This window comes from Enhydra lutris, unplaced genomic scaffold, assembly GCF_002288905.1.
Source record: "Enhydra lutris kenyoni isolate GAN:26980312 unplaced genomic scaffold, ASM228890v2 scaffoldscaffold122, whole genome shotgun sequence".
NCBI classification, from domain to species: domain Eukaryota; kingdom Metazoa; phylum Chordata; class Mammalia; order Carnivora; family Mustelidae; genus Enhydra; species Enhydra lutris.
Genome location: NW_019154206.1, coordinates 481,566 through 494,367, shown reverse-complemented (window position 1 = coordinate 494,367; position 12,802 = coordinate 481,566). Strand labels below are relative to the sequence as shown.

Here is a 12,802-nt window from a genome sequence, read left to right as displayed (position 1 = left end):
ATATATACATTACACACACACACACACACTGGAATACTATACAGCCATCAAAAAACCTGGAAATCTGGGGCATCTGGGTGGCTCAGCCATTAAGCGTCTGCCTTTGGCTCGGGTCATGGTCCCAGAGTGTTGGGATCGAGCCCCACATCAGGCTCCCTGCTCAGCGGGAAGCCTGCTTCTCCTTCTTCCACTCCCCCTGCTTGTGTTCCCTCTCTCGCTGTGTCTCTCTCTGTCAAATAAATAAATAAAATCTTTAAAAAAAAAAAAACTTGAAATCTTGCCATTTGCCACGACGTATGCTAAGTGAAATAAGTCAATCAGAGAAATAAAATTATCATATGATCTCTCTGATATGAGAAATTTGAGAGGCAGGGCGGTGGGGTCATGGGGGTGAGTGAGGGAAAAAATGGAACAAGATGGGATCGGGCGGGAGACAAAATGTAAGAGACTCTTAATCTCAGGAAACAAACTGAGGGTTGGTGGCGGGGAGGGGGAGGGATATGGTGGTTGGGTTATGGACATTGGGGAGGGTATGTGCTATGGTGAGTGCTGTGAATTATGTAAAACTCATGATTCACAGACCTGTACCCCTGAAGCAAATAATACATTTTATGTTAATAAAAAAAAAAAATGTCATTGCAGCACAGTAGCTGGTTCAAGTGTGACACAGAAAGATATTTGCATGACTCACGTCGTGTGTAGAATAGGTCAGCGTGGGACAGCTCTGCATAGGTTACCATCCTGGTTTTCACCTAACTGTCTCTCAGCTCCAAATTCACCCATTTGCCTGCTCTTTGCAAACCGATTTTTTTTTTAAGATTTTATTTATTTATTTGACAGACAGAGATCACAAGTCAGCAGAGAGGCAGGCAGTGGGGGGAGGGGACAGCCTCCCCGCTGAGCAGAGAACCCCATGCGGGGCTCGATCCCAGAACCCTGGGATCATGACCTGAGCTGAAGGCAGAGGCTTTAACCCACTGAGCCATCCAGGTGCCCCGCAAATAGATTTTTTAAATATTTTTCTTTGGAAGCCTGCATATAAAAATAAAATGCAAATAAAAAAATATTTTATTTATTTATTTATTTGACAAAGAGAGAAACAGTGAAAGAGGGAACACAACAAGCTGGGGGAGTGGGAGAAGCAGGCTCCCCGCTGAGCAGGGAGCCGGACGCAGGGCTTGATCCCAGGACCCTGGGATCATGACAGCTAAAGGCAGACACTCAACAACTAAGCCACCCAGGCACCCCTGATGTTAACCTTTTTAAAAAAAAAAAAAAAGATTTTATTTATTTGATAGAGAGAACACAAGCAGGGGGAGCAGCAGAGGGAGAGGGAAAAGCAAGCTTCCTGCTTGTGCTGGTAACTTTGTAGTAATCTTTTATAGCAGCAATAAAAATTACACACCAGGGGCCCCTGCGTGGCTCAGTGGGTTAAAGCCTCTGCCTTCAGCTCAGGTCATGATCCCAGGGTCCTGGGATCGAGCCCCACATCAGGCTCTCTGCTCCTCGGAAAGCCTGCTTCCTCCCCTCTCTCTGCCTGCCTCTCTGCCTACGTGTGATCTCAGTCTGTCAAATAAATAAATAAAATCTTAAATAAAAAAAGTACACACCATCTCCAAACTATATTCCACAAAAAGACACAGAAGATATTCCCTTCACTAAAATAATTGAGAAATATATTAGTGAGAGGATTGAAAATCTCCATGGTTACTCTCTTTTGTAAGCCAGTTATGACTGTAGGAGATGCTGCCACTGAGATGGGCTCTGTTTTCTGTGGGATGATCCCATGAGTAGCAGAGACCAAGGGGCAGCACTTAATTACCAAATATAAGGTGGACACACCTGCCACAACAGGCAGCGGTGTCGTCCAGGCAACCAGAATGCCTGGACCCAAAGAGGTCTTTGGCAGTGAGGAACTGGGTACAGCGTTCCTCTGAAGGAAGTACTTGGGGTATTGGTCATTATGCTAAGAAGTGCTAAATGAAAGCCCTGGAAGCTTCCACTCCCTGCCAAGACAGACATCTGAAAGCAATACCGCCCTCTGGAGGAACTGCAGGGACTAATGCTACCACCAACCACACGAAGGAAGCAGAGCCACTGGTACCCATCACATCCCATGCAACTCACAAGTTTGGCCTAAGCACAATCCAAATGGATCTTGGAGGATGACCGTGGACCATCCATCCTAAATTTAATGTCGCTCCGACTGTGGCTGCTCTTCCAGAGGCAGACCCGGGCACTGGGCCTGCGGTCAGTGAACTGGCCGGTGCCTTCTCTTCCATACAATTCACAAGCAGCCCCACGAACCATTTCCTTTCATCTGCTCACACCAAACCACAGTGTATGTTCTGCTCCGTCTTAGTCTTGCATAAACATCACGTGGGTTCCCTTGATTATGACATGTTGTGTGGATCTAATGAGCAAGAAACAGCAACTATTTCAGATACCTCCATTAGAAATATGCAGACAAAAGGGTGAGAAACAAAACCTCCAAAAATTCAGGGGCCTGTGACCTCAGCAAAGCTCTCAGGGGTTCAGTCACCCGAGTAGGTTGAGAAATCCCATCTAATTGTTGCACCTCACACCATCAACCACCAAAAAATATTTGGTAGGCCTTTCTGGATTCTGGAAGTAACCCACACAACATCTGAATCTACTGCTTTGAACCATCCACCAGGTCAGCCATCAGGCTTCCTGTTTTAAGTGGAACCACAAAGAGAGAAGCCTCTGAAGCAGGCTCAGGCTGCTCAACCCCCTGGGCCTTACGATACAGCAGATTCAATGATACCGGAACTGTCTGTGGCAAACTGGGACACTGTGTGGAGCCTGTGGCAAGCGGCAGTAGGAGAATCGCAGCACAGACCTCCAGGATTTGGAAGCAAGTCTACATCTTATATAACAACTCTACTTTAGAGAAATAGTTTCTAGTTTGCTAATCAAAGACTGAATGCCTAACCAGGGGACGCCAGGTCACCATGGGACGTAAGCATCCCCTCATGAACTGGTATCGTCTGACCCACACAGCCAGAAATCTAACATTAAATGGGAATAGTATAGGAGATCAAGCTTGGCCCAGGACTTGGGCAGTCCTGCACAAAGACTTGCAGAGGAAGAGGGCACACTTGTAGCACAAAGAGGCCATGACTCCAGTGGGGTCACCAAGCTGGGGAGAGGCTGAGATTGGTGGGATCAGCTGGATACCTATGAAACACCTGGCCCCCAAACTCTACCCTATGAAGTCTTGAGGTAATACCTATTGGAGGCTACTCACAGAGCTGCTCGAAGAGTGCTGGGAGAGTATGCCCACCCCAGTCACAGCACCCACCATAGGGAAACCTGGGAAGGAAGCAGACCCTGTGATCCAGCTTTGGGATAGAGAGAACTTCCCATGGGAAACGGCAGAAGGTAGTCAGTATACTGTGGGAAGGTGTAGGGACTCACCCAGAGAGCCGATGAGCTCAAAGTTCTCCAACATCACATCATGGTATAGATGTCTCTAGGTTACATTAAGGAGCCTCCACTCCTGGGAGAAATACACAGCCACATCCTCAAATGTCACTTGACCCTGCAGTGATGGGTTCCTCTGATCCTAGTGGTTGGCGATTGGGTGGAAAAACCAACCACTGGACACATCCAAGCCTTTGACAGGGAAGGGCACCACCCTCTCTCTCACTGACAGGCTCAACAACACCAGCGCCCACCGCCACCACATCCCGACACATCCTTTTCCCTCCAGAACTCGACCTCAGAGAGAATACCAAGTCACAATGCCACTGGTGCCTTTCTCCTCATGTTACTATTAGATTCTGTAACCGTCCCACAGCCACGACAGGATGGATGCCATCTATGTTCTGGTCCACGTACACAGGCCTCACCTTTTCTCCTCCCACCCTATTCTGTCTATGTCCCTCACATCACACCTCTCAGATGCAACTAAACCTACACTCACCATTCTTCCTTAGGGCCAGACACCGGCTCCCAAGGTCCTTCAGTCGGCACTCCTGCCCAGCAGGAACATGACATACTCAGAATCCTCCTAGTTCCCCACCCACACCATTCCAGCACAACCTACCAGGGCATCCCACTGGCAACTCCCTGGCGTCCCCGCATACCACGCTCCATGTGGTGTCCTGAGGGTGTGTGGCCCAGCAACCACAGTCCGACCCTGCTCCAGCCTGCCTGCACTTCCTGTGGCCACCGCCACAAGCGCCCTCCTGCCCTGCACTGAAGCCTCCCTATCCGGCCCTGCTCCTGGCTTCAGTATTCAGCCACTCAGAACTACAGCTGGATCTCTGAGATGCCGCACTTCCTTCAGCTCTGCCTTTGCACGGGCTGCCCTCTCACTTGCCATGATCCTCCTCTCCCATCCTGAGGCACACTCAGAGTCCAGCCCACTGGGCCTGGACACTGCTTGTCACCTCCATCTGCCACTGAATGCCTCTGCAACCCTGAATGAAAACCCTCAGGCCCCAAAGAGGGCAAATATAAAACCCTGGAGAGCCTGCAGACAGGGAATCAGCCCAACCCTGGGCCCACTTAGCCCCTCCCTCCATCTCTGCCAGGCCACAGGCTGCATCCCAGGTCCAATTGCCAATCAGGAGCCTTGGCCCCCTGCCACTCCCCCTCCATTCCCTGCTAACATAGGCCCAGACTTCACAGTGCCTTAGTGACACCGACCACCACCTTCCGACAGCACAGTCAGAACATCTGGTCCTCTTTGGTCCCCAGCCTAGTCCCTAGGGTTCCTAGTCCCACTCTCCAGCCCCATCCTTTGGATCTTGCCAGCCAGGATCCTGCAGAATTCCAGACCCGCACATCCCGGTGCCGACATGGAGCCTCCGTTCCTGGATGGATTGCTCTTAAAGTCTCCAAAACCAGACTCCAGCTCTTGTCCCGGAACCTGCTCTAGCCACCGACCTCACATCTGTTGATAGATCGTCCATCCATCAAACCACTGAGTCCAAACACCCAGGCCACTCCTTGATAGGTCAGTGTCTCTCGCTGCCTCACATCCAGCAACTGGGCTGGTGGCACTGAGATAACAGAGTGCAAGCACCTCTGCCATCTCCACTGCCAGCACCCTGGTGCAGCCACCCGTCACCAGCAGCCTCTCATGGGCCTTCTTCCCTCTGTAGCCAGAGGGAGTCTCCCAACACCGTGTCAGATCACCTCCCCCTCTGCCCTAAATGTCCGGTGGCTCCCAGAACCCTCGGAACAGGGGTCTAGATCCATTCCAGGCCTGACTCCTACCCCTGCTCTCTGTTCTCGGAAGACCACGGTGGGACCTGGATTCCCACTCAGCCTCACTAACATGCATTTGCTGGTTTCTGTGTCTTTAACGCTTTCCCTATCACATTCCACCGACTGGCATAACCGCCGGACTGCGGGCTGGACTGTGGGTGATCCCCAAAGCCCGGGTGATACGGGGCGGGGGGGAGGAGGAAAAGCCTCAGGCTACCAACATCCCCGATACGGGGCTCTGAGTGAGTGGGGCCGAGGGAGCGCCCTGGACTCAACCGCGACCCACCTGCGCCGGGTCTGTTGTCCCCGCGGCCGTTGGCGGCCGTGGCGGCGGAGCTGCGCGCTGAAAGGCGGCTCCGGGTCGTCCCAAGTGTCCGCAGACCAGACCCCAGCCCAGCCAGCGGAGGGATGACCTCGGGCTGACCGTCGCAGTCGGGGCCTCGGTCCCCAGCCACTCCTGCGCGAGAAGCCTACCGGGCGCCAGGTGCCCCTTGCCGGGGCGGCGGGCACCGAGGACCGGTGAGGAAGCTCGGGAGAGCGCGCGGCGCGGACCGATACCTCTATGAGAGGCAGCCCGCCCCACGCTGGGGACGAGTCTCAGAGAGACGGAGCCAGGACTGGGAGCTCCCGGCTCGGAGAAGATGCGACGACGGACCCCGCCCTCACGGAGCGTGGGCAGTAGCACCCGGAGGACTCGGCGCCGCGGGCGCACGGGGGCCCCGCGGGGGCACGGGGGCCCCGCGGGGGCACGGGGGCCCCGCGGGCGCACGGGGCCCCGCAGCGGGAACTACACTACCCAGAAGACACTGCGACGACGCCTCGGCGCTGACCAATGAGGGCCCAGGACGGGGCGTCTCCGGGACGGCTGCTGGGGCGGGACCTCCGCCGTCCGCCTCTGATGGTTGCCGGTAGTCCCGCTTTTATCGGCCCCTCGCTTGGTTACCGCGTCGCGGGCCCGGAGGGCGTCCGTAAGGGTCCCCGCATCGGCGGAATCGGGAGTGGCGGACGGCACGAGAGTCGAAGGGGGCAGGGTCCCGCCACGCCCTGTATGCGCCTTTAGCGCGGAGAATGACCCGCTTCCTGGGCCCCTGGCGTCCCCAGCCTTAGTGGGAACGGACCCGGGCTGTGCGGCGGAGTCGCGCGGGGACCGCCTCAGCGGAAACCGGTTCGTGCCCGCGGAAGCCGGCTCGTCCCCTTGGCGTTGAGCAGCTGCGGACTCAGGGCCTGGGGACCCGGGCGGGAGGAAAACGGGGTGCGGGGAGGAAAATCGGCAGTCGGTGTGGGCAGAGGGGTGGGTGGCTGGGCTCGGGCCCTTCCCGCGGCTCGGTGTGTGCTGTCCCTGGCCGCTGAGGCCGGGACGACCAGCTCTGCAGAACGTCCCGAGAGCGGACATCCTGAGAACATCCGCGGTGTTGCAAAGGGCAGGACCCGTTCTTTCGTGTTTGCTGCTGAGCCGTGGTCCAGTGTCCGTGCTCCGCGCCTTCTTTATCCATCATCTACGGGTGGGCACGTGGGCTGCGTCCGCAGCTCGGCTGTTGGAAATAGCGCTGCAGTGAGCAGAGGGGTGCTTGTATGTTCTCAATAGTTCGTTCTCCTCCGCAAATTACGGCACTGTGTGGGGTTTCTATCTTTAAGGTTGTGGGGAGCCTCCCTACTGTCTTCCACGGCGGTTGTAGAGCTCACATTCCCACCGGCAGTGCCCAGCTGTTCTTTTCTCCACGTCCTTGCCAGTACGTTGTTGTAGTGGCCCTTATTTGCAGTTTATTACAGTGAAAAGATATAATTTAAAATCTGGGAAAGGAGGGGCACGCGAGTGGCTCATTCATTAAGCGTCTGCCTTCAGCTGGGGTCATGATCCCAGAGTCCTGGGATCGAGTCCCACGTGGGGCTCCTTGCTTGGTGGGAAGTCAGTTTCTCCCTCTCCCTCTGCCTGCTGCTCCCCTTGCTTGTACTCTCTCTGGGTCAAAAAAAAAAAAAAAAAATCTTTAAAAAATAAATAAAACAAAATCTGGCAGAAGAAAAAGGTATGTAAACAGGAATTAAGAAAGATCAGGCACAAGCTTCTTGCTGTCCTCTCCCAGTGGGGTCACACGCAGCACTCACTTCTCCCAAAAACAATATACATGACAACACATACTGAGTGTTGCTACCAAGTGTCCTCATCTAAGTCTTGGTGTCCAGGGTTTTCATTGGGAAACAGTAACAAAGGTGTGCACTTTTGTAACAGCACCCATGTAACTGACCTTAGTTACCCAGTCTCTCCCCCGCCCACCCCCCCCCAGGACAAACTGATGCAGCGTGGCCCACAGCCCCTACCACAAATCACACTGTTGGCATAGACGATCTGGTGTGGATTAGGGTCCAGGTACACAAGGACACTAATATCAGAAGGGCTATTTCCGCCCAGTGGTACAGTGGACAGGGCTGACTGCAGTGGCTCACTGAGGCTGTGGGACAGAGTAGATCCTGGAATGAGTCATGCTTCCTCTCTGAAACGATTAAGCTGCCTTGGCATCTTACTAGCCTCTGGACCCGTGCCAGCTGGATCTTCCAGACAGCACAGAATAAGGGCAGCAGAGCCAGCTTCCTGCAGAGAACTCCGATCTCAGACAAATTCTGCAACAGGCCAGCTGGTCCCTAGCACTTGTGCCACCTGCTGCCCCACTGTGCACCCTTCCCCAATGGTGATGTGGAAACACTACAGACGGCTGCAGGAAGGTGCCTAGCCCAGGTCTGAACCACCACAATGATTCTTCACTCCTGTTCCTCCAACACCGGAGGGTAAGGGGCCTAGAAAAGAGTCAGCTGTTTTAATGCCACCCCCCTCAACTCTCCAACTCCCATCAACACTCACAGCTCCATGTCTCCTCCCTCCCTTAAGATCTGGGGGCCTGGAGACCGGTGAGGACGAAGCCAGTCACTCTTCCCTTTCTGTCCTTGGTTCTGACCCAGTCCCTACTTGGTGCTACTGTGGCCGGCACTGCCTTCTCCCTGGCCTCCCCCAAACTCACAGAAAGGGTGACATGGTCATCACCCTGGGGATTCAGCCTGAACCAAAGGCCTGGGACTCTCTCGGGGAGAGAGGGCCCAAGAGAGTGGCACAGGCCCATTCGGCTAAAGAGGACAAAGGACTGTGCTGGTGACTCCACTTTAGATAGATGGCTGACCTCCCAAATGGCCACCATGAGTCCCCTTGTCCATGTTCACACACTCACTTAGGTCCCTTCAATAGTGAATAGGGTGGCCGCTAGCACATGGGGGAGATGATAGAATGACTTCTGTGGCCGGGTCATAAAAGGCATTGTGGCTTCTTTGGCTTTGTTCCCTCTTGGCTCACTTGCTCAGAGAGAAGCCACTTGCCATGTTGTGACGACACTCAAGCAGCCCCCAGCCAGGATTGCTAGAAGTTCCCCCAAGCCCCACCCTGGTTTGCATGTGGGTGTTAGTGAGGAGGGGAAGCCTCCCAAGTGTGGAGAGAGAACTCCAATTGCAGGACTGGGGGAGGAGGGGAAAAAACCAAGTCTACCCTACCAGGGTGTGGAGTTGAGGGGAGAAGGTGTTTTGCAGGAAGCTCTCTGGTCCTGGTTCGAATCCACACCCTGCCCAGCCCAACAGCCTCTGTTTCCCCGCAGAGTCTGGACTCTGCGGCTCTCAGGGTCCAGTGAGGGCCCTCTGTGGCCCTTGTTCCCTTGGCCTCAACACAAGAAGATGCCCTCATGGGCAGGGATGGGGGTTGCGGGCAGCAGCATCTTTGATTCTCATGAGGAGAGGCTGGCCAGATCCCTATAGAACGGAGCACCCTGCGTTCCTCCGGGGGCAAAGAAGGCAAAGCTGGGAGGAGAACATGGGGAAGCTTTGGGGGACTGGGGACTCCACGAACTTGACAGGGAAGGCAGTGTGGCCAAGATGATGGTTGCTCTGCTCAGCGTTCTGGACGTCATCTGCCATGTGAGGGCCTTCCTTGTTCCTGCGATGTCCCCAGTGCACACCCTTGGTATACAGCACGTGCACAATAAATACTTGTAGATTAACTAATTTTCCCTGCAAGTAAAGTGTTTATTGTCACCCATTTTACAGAAGAGAGAACCAAAGTCTGGCATCTCTGGCACCATGCCAGGCAATGAGATTGACTCCCTTCTCTGGGTATTCGCAAACCTGCGACAGATGAGGGGTGGTTATGCAGCAGGGCTGAAGTGGGCAGAGGGAGGGCGGGGAGGGCATGGGTCTAGATGGCCACAGAGGCTGGTAGGAAAGGTTGGGGCAGAGGAACCATGATACCGGCCCCAGGGTGGTTTTGGACGGCCCCTTTGTTCATGGGCAGTGGACGGGCAGTCATCGAGGTAGTAATTAGCAGACAGGAATGTTCAGGACCCCTGGGATCTGTCATCAGGCTCATTGTAAGGAAGGAGAGACTGAAGTTTCAGTCTCCCAGTTGGGAGAGTGGAGAAGCCGAACCTTCCCTAACCCCTAGGAGGAAGCTAGCTAGGACTGGGTTATGGGATGGTCAGCCCTGCCAGTGCCCTCAGCCACCCGCTTACTGCCCTAGCTCCTTCTGCCTTAATACCAGCTGTTTCGAAGATGCAGGTCTTCTTCCAGGCAGCCTTTCTTGAACACCCTCAGGCAGAAAGCATTTTCTCTCCCCTCTCTGGGCACCACCAGCTAAGGGCCCCTTTCTCACTCTTTTGCCCCCCTCCCCAATCTCCCAGCCTTGGGTGGAGGAGGGAAGGGATGGGAAGAAGGATACCTGAGACGCTATAGTGAGGTGAATAATGGCCCCCAAAGATAGCCAGGTCCTAACCCCCAGCACCTGTCAATCTGCTACTTAGATGGCAAAATGGACTTTGCAGATGTGATTAAATTAAGATGCTGATCTGGGGAAATTATCCCGGATGGTCAGGGCGGGCTCAAGTTCTCACAATACCCTTACAAGTGAAAGCAGGAGGCAGGACAGTCAGAGCTTTGTAGCCACGATGCTGCTGCCTTTGAAGACAGAGGAAGACAGGGCACCTGTCAGCTCGGTCAGTAGAGCATGGGACTCCTGGTCTTGGGATTGTGAGTTTGAGTCCCACATGGGGTGTAGAGATTACTTAAAAAAATTAAAATAAAATATGAAGATAGAGGAAGAAGCCAAGGAATGCAGGTGTTGAAGATGAAAAGCTAAGGAAATTCTCTCCTGGACCCTCCGGAGAAGCTAGCCCCAAGGACACTTGATTTTAGCCAGGTAAACATGATTTCAAGACTCCTGGCCTGCAGAACTGTGACAGAATTAGTCTGAGTTCTCTGTTGCAGCAGCCAGCAGACACTAACCTAGACCGCCAACACTGCTCCAGCCTGACCAAGTCCCCTCCCTGTGTGGGCGGGGCTAGGGCTGCCCAGTGACCCAGCACCCTGCTCTCGGTCACTGTGGGTGACACTGGCACCTGGGTGTGGGACAAGAACTGGTCTGGAAAGACACTCCCTTGGATGTCCTGATGTTCCCCCTCTGGCTTTCCAACCGGAAGCAGCAGCTCCCATCGAAAGGAACTCGGCTGACATGCCTCCACCAGGGTGGCTCCGAGCTAGTTGAGCCTAGAGTGCCCACAGGCATTCCCAGCCTGCCTCTTGGTCACCCGCAATGCCGTCACTCCCCAGAAAACTATTTGGCACCCCCCGTGTGCCAGGCACTGAGGACACACGTGTAAACAGATCAAATGAGAGCCCCCAGCCCCATAGAAGTTACATTTCTCTCTGGAAAATGCCAGATTCCCAGCCACAGAACATGGAACCCCAAACCTGGGCCAAGTGAGGCAGGATGTGGGCTCAAGAGCCTTGGGGGAAACAGAAGACCTGCGTTCAGTCTGTGTAGAGGGTGGCAGCCATCTACCCTGTGATGACTGACCCAGGAAGGCTTCTGAGAGGAGGAGGACAGGAGCCCAAGAGCTGCCCTCCCTGTAGGCTGCTACCCAAGGCTGAGGCTTCACCTCAGGGTACAACAGGGATGCCAAAAAAAGTTGATGGAACTCTGAAGGAGATATGCAATAACTGGTCTCGAGAAATTAATGAGTGGAAATAGGGGTGATAGGGGTTCTAGCACCCAGGGAGAGAGGCCAGGATGTCTCTGAGCAGGCCAGCGAGATCCAGGAGCACCCACCCCCCAAATCATGTGGACCTGACCTAGAGGGCAACCTTGTATGAGCCTTGGTGACCACAGCTGCCCCACAGCATATCAGGACCCCAGAAGCCATGACCCGAACAGTAGTCGAGGCTCCTCTTGCAGACTGGTGCTCAGAACCAAGTGGGAGCTAATCTTGGAGGCTCAGGCCCTATGCGTCCCTCCTCAGCCCTGGCCCGGCCACCCCTGCCCCTTCAAGCCCAAGCCCCAGCCATGCGTGCAGACAACCCAGGACCAGCTTGGAAATAGCTGGATCCCACCCACACCCAACCTGCAGGCGGCAGAGTGGAAAATAAACTCCACAGCCCCAGTGGGGTGGGGAGGACTGCGATAGGCCACGCAGAGGGGCATGGCCAGAGGCCAACAGCAGTAGCAGCTTCACCACCAGAGACTGGGGGCTCCAGCCACCTGCAGTGAGCCCACAGGATGACTAAATCAGAGGCTTCCCCCCCCAGCTGCTAGCTGAGGGTTCTCCCCCCGGGGTCTGATGATGACTGGGGGTGCGCTCAGTGGGACCCTCTGGAGGGGCTGATGGGGTCGCGAGCAGGGTACCTACCCAATGTTGGTCCGAGGGGCTCCCCAGCTGGACTCTCGGGGGGATGAGGATCAAGGGTCCTCCCAACCTGGGCCCTCATGGAGACCAGGTTTAGGAGTGCCTCCCAGAAGGACCTTCACAAAGAGGGTCTCAGGACAGCCTCAGCTGGATGCCCACAGTTGCTCGGGGTTATGGGTGCTCCCAGAGGGCCCTTGTGGGAATGAAGGCAGACGTTGCTCCTTGAGAGGGTCCCTGCTCCTTGGTGATGACGCCTGGAACGATCTCACTAGGCCTCCCTCGGAGAAATGGGTGCTTTCCATGCACCTTGGTAAGGCCTCCCTGAGGACCAGGGCAAGCGATCCTGGCAGGGCCCCACCAGGAGGACACGGAGGACCCCAGCCCTGGAGACAGGACCTGAAGCACGGATGCGTTTACCGCGGCGCCCACACCCTCCTCCCTCCCCGTCCCCGTGGGGCCCAGACCAGGCCGGCTTCTGCTCCCCACACGCGGTCGGGGGGCCGGTCCAGAGTCCCCTCGGCCTCCGCCTTGTCCTCGGAGTCCCCCTCGGGCTCCAGCACGTCCTCCGTAGCCCCTGGCAGGGCGGTGTCCAGGTCAGGACCCACGGGGCGCGGCGTCCAGGATGTCCCCGGCGGGCGCCGCGGCGGGAACCAGGAGAATCCGGGCGCCGGGGCGAGCGCCACGAGCTGGGGCCGCACGGGGCCGGAGGAGGCGGCGTGGGGGATGAGGAAGAAGATGTAGACCCCCGAGACGACGAGGCCGGCGGCCACCAGCACCGCCAGCGCCACCGCGGCGTTGAAGGCCCAGGCCGGGCTGGCCAGGGAGAGGCGGCGGGACAGCGGGCGGCCAAGGCGCAG

The 12,802-nt window shown here is 55.6% G+C and overlaps 1 protein-coding gene across 1 annotated transcript in view; it reads right to left on the bottom strand.

The window, feature by feature from the left end:
• The window catches only part of LOC111139855 (zinc finger and SCAN domain-containing protein 22-like), a 135,779-nt gene that overhangs the window by 65,880 nt on the left and 57,097 nt on the right, over positions 1 to 12,802 (bottom strand). The gene's annotated exons all lie outside the window — the stretch shown is intronic.